The sequence below is a fragment of the Sceloporus undulatus genome, chromosome 1 (genome assembly GCF_019175285.1).
Source record: "Sceloporus undulatus isolate JIND9_A2432 ecotype Alabama chromosome 1, SceUnd_v1.1, whole genome shotgun sequence".
NCBI lineage: Eukaryota > Metazoa > Chordata > Lepidosauria > Squamata > Phrynosomatidae > Sceloporus > Sceloporus undulatus.
Window position 1 is genome coordinate 319,748,727 of NC_056522.1, and position 8,659 is coordinate 319,757,385.

Sequence of the window (8,659 nt, forward strand, 5' to 3'; positions counted from 1 at the left end):
CGCTGCCCCCGGAATAGCTGCCCATAGAGCTATACAGTAGTCACAATCACAGTAAAGGAGGGAAGGAAGGAAGGAAGGAGAGGGAGCGAGGGAAGGAGAAGCCCCAGCGCCGCCAGCAAGTCTCTCTATACAGTATCTCTCTCACGTATAAATCTATCAGGAGGAAAAGAAGGGAGCTGCCCAATGGGGACGAAACGGGAGCCTCCACCGCCGGCGCTGGGCTGCTCTCCCTCTCCTCCTCCTCCTCCTCTCTCTTTCTGGCAAAGGCTTCTTCTTGGCGCCTCCTCCTCCGCCTCCAAGCCGGCCTCTCCTTCCCTCCCTCCCTCCCTCAGCGCCCAGAGGTCGCTCTCTCTCTCTCCTGGGCTCTCTTATTATGCTTATGGCCGGCCCGGCGGCCCTCCTCCGCCGCCAGTCACTAGTCTCTGAGGCGTTTTGGCGCGGCTTTCCCTTCCCCTCCTCCTCCTCCTCCTTAGGAAATGGCGCTGAGGGGAGGCTCGCCAGCCTCCTGCTGACATCAGGGGGCCCGAGTCCTGGCTATGGATCGCCGCAGCTCTCCCTTCGCCCTCTTTCCCTTCACACTTTGGTCTTTGCCTCCTGCGGCCTTGTGTGTGGTCACCGCCACGTCGCGGAGTGGAAAATACCCGGCCTCAGGCTCTGAGGGAAACTAGGGGGAGTGTGTCTCTGCGAATATGGAGGCGGTTCAGGAGAAGGGGCTACGCTCCACATTGAATCATAGAGTTGGAAGAGACCGCAAGGACCATCCAGTCCAACCCCATTCTGCCATGCAGGAACTCTCAATCAAAGCATCCCCAACAGATGGCCATCCAGCCTCTGCTTAAAGACCTCCAAGGAAGGAGACTCCACTACTCTCCAAGGAAGAGTGTTCCACTGTCGAACAGCCCTTGCTCTCAGGAAGTTCCTCCTAATGTTCAGGTGGAATCTCTTTTCCTGCAGCTTGGATCCATTGTTTGATGTCCTAATCTCTGGAGCAGCAAGGAAAAACAAGCTGAAGTCCCTCTTCATATGACATCCCTTCAATATTTAAAGGGCGATCATATCACCTCTTAACCTTCTTTTTCTCAGGCTAAACATCCCCAGCTCCTTAAGTCGTTCCTCATAGGGCATGGTTTCCAGACCCTTCCACCATTTTAGTTGCCCTCCTTTGGACACGCTCCAGTTTCTCATGTCCTTTTGAATTGTGTGCCCAGAACTGGACCAATATTCCAGGTGGGCCTGACCAGGCAGAATAACGTGGCACTATGACTTCCCTTGATCTAGACACTATCTTCTATGTGCAGCCTAAAATCCATTGGCCTTGTTAGCTGCCGCATCACACTGTTGACTCAGTTCAATTTGTGGGTACTTGGACTCCAGAATCCCTTTCAAACCTAGTTTCATTCCAGCCAGGTGTCCCCCATCCTATAAATCTGTTCATTTCATTCTTCCACCCTAAGTGCAGTACTTTACATTTCTCCCTGTTGAAGTTCATTTTGTTAGCTTTGGCCCAGCTTTCTAATCTATTAAGGTCTTGGCAGCCTTGACTTTTGCAGACTTGATTATTCAAGTATTTTATTAATATGTTTCTCTCCAGGAATGTTCTAGACCCTCCGGCGCAACTCTATGGTCGACGTTGACCAAAAGTTGCACTAGAGATTCCTAGAGAGGACACTCCACTAGGCCTTTGTAGCTCCTCTAGCGCAGTTCTACAGTCAGTGTCTGGCAGATGTTGACCACAGAGTCGCCCTGGAAGACCTAGAGATTCCAAAGAGGGGTTCTCCCAGGTAAAAAACATAGTGTTTTGTTATTTGTAGTTTTTGCACATTCACGGGGTCCTGTGCCCCTAACCCCAGTGAATGTGGAGGGACGAGTGTACAGGTGTGGAGGCCTCTCAAAGTGCATGAGGCGAGCAAGTGCTATCTTCCCCACGAAGAAGAACAGTCCGACAGTGGTGGGTCTTTTCAAATCAAATGCCACCCTGCATTGAAATTTAAAAAATCTCTTTTGATAGCACCAGTCCAGCTCTAGAGAGCAATTCTGGTTTTAAGGGCTCTTTTCCTCACCATGGGAGAGAACACCTGTTGTTGTTGTTGTTGTTGTTCTTGTTAACTGCCTCCCCAGTAGACCCAGACCCAGAGTGACCCTGTGGATGAGAGATCAAGACCCCCTGTCCTCCACTGCTCTGGTTGTTGTTAAGTGGATCCCAACTCATGGCAACCCTATGGATGAGACATCTCCAAGACCCCCCGTCCTGTGAGTTCAGACCTGTGACCTCTGATTGAGTCTAGCCATCTAGTTTGGGGTCTTCCTCTCTTTCTACTGCCCCCTACTTTTCCCAACATTATTGTCTTTTCTAGTGAGTTGGGCCTTCTCATGATGTGACCAAAATATGATAGCCTCACTTTGATCATCTTGGCTTCCAGGGAGAGTTCTGGTTTGATCTGTTCAAGGACCTGTTTGTTGTCTTTTTGGCTGTCTATGGTATCGTCAGCACCCTTCTTCAGCACCACATCTCTAATTAGTTGATTTTCCTCCTATTCACCTTCACGGTCCAGCATTCACATCTGTACATAGTTAAGGGGGAAACAATGGATAGGATGATTCTAACTTTAGTGCTCAGTTGTATATCTTTACCCTTTAGGATCTTGTCTAGTTCTTTCATAGCTGTCCTCCTCATTCCTAGTCTTATTTTTTTGCTTCAGTCTCTATTATGATCAATGTTTGATCCAAGGTAAGGAATATCTTTGACCATTTTGATTTCCTCATTATCTTGGGTGAATTTATGCAGTTCCTCCATGGTAATTATTTTTATTTCCTTTATGTTCAGCATGAAGCCTGCCTTTGTACTTTCTTCTTTGACCTTCCTTAGTAATTTGCCAAGTCTGTGCTACATGCAGAATAAACACACAAAACCCGTTACAGGGCATACAGACCTTATTTGGCTTGTGCAATAAATATCAGAGCTTAAAGATTTAGCCTTTTGCCCTTGGTTTTTTCTTACATGGTTTTTTCATTCAGCATTTTTCGAACGATTATTTCTGCACAGGCAGTTTTCCAACTGGCTCCACCATCAGGCAGAATGAAGCAATGCCTTAGGTGACAGATACTGGGCTGAAAAGACAGCTGTGACATCAGTCTCCAGAGCTTTCGTGCTGATACAGACAACCATTGCCCTTTGCTGCAGCACAAAACAATCATACACATACCACAAAGTCATCCATTACTCTCTTTTGGTTAGAGTTCTGCTGCCTTTGGCTTAAGTGGAAAACACTGCCCCATCCTTGGAGTTGAAATAAGATTCGGCTAGCATTCTAATCCAATGTGTGGATTCCTTCAGGCACCAGCAGAATATCTTGGGCAGGCCCTGCCATTGTACTCAACAAACATGCTTTCTCTTTCATCTTCACCCCTTGCTACTATCCCCAATAAAAGGCTTGTTACAGGTCCAATAAAATGTAGAGCCTTATGATGGTGGGAACTTACCAACAGATAGTGACAAATATAAAACTGAACATAAGGAGAAATAGGTAATTTATTGGCCAGTCTAACAGCCCAATGCTACAAATTTTTACTTGAAAGATAATTTCCACAGTGTTCCATAGACATTCAAGTGTTTTCAAGTCAACAGTGGTGCCTAGTAACTCTATCATAGGATTCTCTTGGCAAGTTTCATTCAGAGGAGGTTTGTCATTGGTTTCTTCTTAGGCTAAGAGAGTATAACTTGCTCAACCTCATCTTTTGGGTTCCCATCGCTGAACAGGAATTTGAACCCTAGTCTCCTGGATTCCTAGTCTAAAACTTCTCAAAGTCAAACTTCACAGTGACAGTTTTATACTTTGAAAAAACTAGTTCTTAAATTTGCTACTTTTTAAAAAAAACAGCTTTGGGGCCCCAATCTAGAATGATCTGATCCAAAGGGGACGACCATTCAAGTTTCTTACCAAGCCTAACTCCTCCTTCCACCACTGCTTGATCCTTTAAGGGGTTGTTTGTCATTCCTGGACTTAATGCAAACCTATAGAGAGAAGCTGGTCACTGGATTCAATGTATTTGGTACTTTAGGGGGAAGTGATCACTAACCACTAAAGGTGAAAGCCAATGTGGTGTAGAGTTTTGAACATTTGACTATGAATCTGGGGATCAGGGTTCGAATCTTGGCTTGGCCATGGAAACCCACTGGGTGGCCTTGGGCAAGTATGGGCGGGGTGTTCATTCCCTGGGACATGGCTACTGCACACATGCAAACACTTTCGGTTTTGCTTCCAAACAAAGTCTAATAGTCAGCATTTGATGCTTCAAACTTTACTAAAGGTTAAACTATAACAAAAATAATAACTTAAAAACCCCGCAAGGTATGCTGTGAATTACAGTTAAGTCACTGAGTCTTTATACACGTCTTCTCCAAGACAACACCAGTTACTTCACTGGGCCTCTGGGTTCCCTTCATTGCCACCCCTGGAGTATGTTTCAAGGTGTTCTGTCTCAGCCTTATCCTCTAAGTCCAGTCCTGGACCTTGCTCCCACTTCTCACGTCTTGGGTCCCACCACTCTCCTTCTAGGGTCTCCCTTGACTGTGTCCACCACTCTCCTTCATAAGGATACCTGAAGTCTCCCCTATCCTCGCATCCTGCAGCGTTACCTCCTGATGAGAGCCAACCAGCAACAGCCAGTGCCTTCCTTGTAGGGTAACAGGGCGTCCAACTTTTCCGGGACTTCAGACCACCTGTCCTCTCCCTTCCCCAGCCGCCTTCGCACGTCCTCATCTTTGCCAACCCTCCTCGCATCCACCTGCCCCTCTCCTTTTATCCCTCTCCCCTTGGGTGTCACCCCTCCTCCCTGGGCTTCCTATGGGTCCTGTCTCCCCTTGATCCATTGCTCTGCCTGATCAACCCTCTCTTCCTCCACCCCCTCCTGGCTACAACAACTCACACTCTCGCAGCCTCAGGTGATGGCATCTGCAAAGCCCCTCTGAAGAAACTTGCCAAGAAAACCCCATGATAGGTTCACCTTAGGGCTGCCATAAGTAGGAAAAGACTTGAAGACACACAACAACAACAACAACAACAACCATGTAATGCTAGAATTCACGGTTGTTGGGACAGGCCAAAGCAGAGGGTAGTCAAACATGAACCTTGGATTTAAGGAAAGCTTGATTTTATCAAGTCCAGGAAAATACTGGGTGGAAACCCAGCAAGGATGGGAGTTCTTGAAGGAGTTGCAAAACAGCAATCACATTTCCATAGAAGAAGAAAAATGTGAAATGTTGGGAAAAGCCCATGTGGCTGCAAAGCAAACCTGAAGGGGGGAAAAGAGTATACATAAACTAACAATGGAAGGAAGGACAAATTACAACGGCAGAGTACAGATGTGTAGCCAGTGGCACTACTAGCTAGGGTGTCACCTGGTGCAGATGGTGTCGCCCAGGAAGGGCATATGCTCTCCCCTCCTGCTGCTCTGTTGTCAGGCTTCTTCCCCAGGGAAGAGAGAAGGGGGAGAAAGACCCAAATGGATGTCACCTTTCCTTTGGGGTGTCACCTGGTGTGGTTCGCACCCCCCACCAGGGACGTAGCCAAGGGGGGGGGGGTTCTTGGGGCCCACCCCCCCCCCCCATTAGAAAAAGGAATGGTGTGTGCTGCTGCGCCACCGCACCCAAGCCCCATTATAATGGTGGCACTGAGTCTGGACCCCCCCACTTCCTAAAATCCTAGCTACGTCCCTGCCCCCACACTTCTCCCCAGTGATGCCACTGTGTAGCCCAAGCTTGCAGGAATAGTATAGGGAAAGCTAAAACTCAGAATAAGCTGAGACTGATTAGGCAACCAAGGAACATCAAAAAGAAGTTTTTCGGGTACATTTGAGAATGACAAAGGAGATAGTGGGCTGCTGTTCAGTAAGGATGGTAAAATGCTAACAGAGCACAACAAAAAGGCAGTACTCAATATCTATTTTGCTTCAGTTTTCTCCCCAAAAGAGAACTGTCTGTTTCCATAAAGGAGCAGAGACTTTGGCAAGGAATCTGGATTGCAAATCATGATTTATAGGGAGTTAGGTAAGAACCACCTAGCTAACCTAAATGTGTTCAAAGCTGCAGGGCCAGATGAACTGCATCCCAGAATACTGAGGGAAATTACTCATGAGTTCACTTGCTATCTTTTTTCTTTTTATAAATCTTGGAGAACATGTGAGGACAGGAGAAGGCCAAACATTGTCCCTGTCTTCAAAAAGGCAAAGAAGATCCAAGAAAGTATGGATCAGTCAACTTTACCACAATATCAGAGAAAATGTTAGAATGGATTATATAGGAATCTGTCTGGAAGTATACAGTGATCAGTAGGACCCAGCATGGGTTTGTCAAGAACAAATCTTGCTAAATCAATATCTTTTTTTGACCAGTAATTTCAGATCCCTCATTTAGTAGATGGGAATGCAATGGATGTAATTTATCTGGACTTCAGCAAAGCATTTTATGAGGTCCCCCATAATATTTTGATTAGCACACTGATTAAATGTGGAATAGATAGGGGAAGTGTCAGGTAAATCCATAATTGGTTGGAAAACCATGTTCAAAGAGTTGTCATAAATAGCTGTGCTTCCGACTGGAAGGAGGTCTTGAATGGAGTGGCTCAGGGTTCTATCCTAGCATCATTGCTTCTCACTGTTTTTGTCAGTGACTTAGATCACTGGGTGGAAGGAGTACTTATCAAGGTTGCAGATGATACAAAATTGGGAGGGGTGGCTAACACCATGGAAGATAGGAAGATAATTCAAAAGGATCTGGATTAAACAAGAAAATTGGGCAAAGGTTAATAAAATGAAATTCAGCAGAGGCAAATGACAAATTCTACATTTAGGTAAAAAAAACAACAACAACCAACTGCACAAGTATAGAATGGAAGATACATTCATACAAAAAGGACCTTAGGATTATTGTTGATCATAACTTGAACATGAGTCAGCAATCTGATGTTGCAGCAAAGAAAGCAAAGTTTATTTTAACCTGCATTAATAGAAGCATAGTTTCCAAGTCAAGGGGAGTAATAGTTCCACTACACTCCAGATGAGGCACTGGGCAGGCCTCATCTGGAGTACTGTGCTCAGCTCTAGGCACCACATTTTAAGAAGAACATATACAAGTTGTACCAGGTTCAGAAAAGGGCAACAAGGATAAGGAGTATGGAGAACAAAACATATAAGGAAAAGTTGAAGGAGCTGGGTTTGTTCAGCTTGGTGAAGGGAAAACAGGGACGATATGACTGCACTCTTTCAACACTTGAAGGGTTATCTCAGAGAGGAGGGGGAAGGCCTGTTCTCTACTGCCCCAGAGGATACCTTGGAATTGCTCTAATTGTTTTCAGCTGCAGGAAAGTAGATTTTGATTAAACATTGACAATGGAACCAATTGCCTGGCAAGGTGGTGGGGTCTCCTTCTCAAGACCTCTTCAAAGAGGCTGGACAGCTACCTGTTGGGGATGTTTTATCTGGAGATCCTGCACTGAGCAGGGGTTAGACTTGGCCCATGAGGCCCCTGCCAACTCTGATTCTATAATTCTATAAACAGCATACCATAATATGCACTGCAATCTCAAGAAAATTGTAAAACCAGTAGTAGTAATACAGTTGGCCCTCCTTATCCACAGATTTTTTTATCCACGGATTCAAGCATCCATGGCTTGAAAATATTCAAAAAAAGTATAAATTTCAAGTATCAAACTTTGTTTTCCCATTTTTTATAAGGGACACCATTGTATTTAATGGGACTTGGGCATACATGGATTTTGTTATTCATGAGGGTTCCTGGAATTTGTTTCCACATAATTACATATAAACACACTGTAAGTGTGCAAATAATACTGAATTTTCCAGTTGCTCTGGTAGTTGGTGGCTTTCATATCAGATTGTTGGTAAGTCCATTTTAGTCCTAATTTTATACAAAACAGGCTCAGCAGCTTGTTTGCCTCCTTTAATGTTTAGACTATAGCTCAGAGCAAATACATTGCCCTGGTGGCATGGCTGGGCATTTACACCTTACACGTACATGTTACGACTTTATCTTCCTAGTGATGGGATACTAGTTGTGTGTCTGTGCCTTCAATTTGGTGATAGACTTGTGGCAACCCAATAAATTTGGTGATAGACTTGTGGCAACCCAATAAATTTCATAGGGTTTTCTTATGCAAGGTAAGGATTTGCTGTCACTATGGTTTCTTAGGCAAGGAATACTGATGGTTTTGCCAGTTTTTTCTCCTTTGAAATATAGCATACAGTACCTAGTATTCATTCACAGTCTCACAACTAACCAGGGCTGACCATGCTTGGTTTCCAAGATCAGATGGGATCTGCTGCCATTAGGATATTTAGGCCTTGGGATACATGTTAACTAGTATCAAATACAATTCCACCCTCTCTACACTTTCCACTTTCCGGAGAATAAGACTGTGTGTGTTCAGGAACTCTTATCTGGGTTCATGAAAAGGGTGATTGTATATGTGTGCTTTAAAAAACTGAAAAAGAATGTTGTGATATATATTTGCAAGGAGCAATAGAGGTCCCTGTTTATTTTAACTCTGCCTCTATGACTCAGTCTCAGATAACCATACATGCACCATGTGAGCGTTTTCGGTGTATTAAAAATGCCGCACAGCATTCATTGCTAACAGTGTAA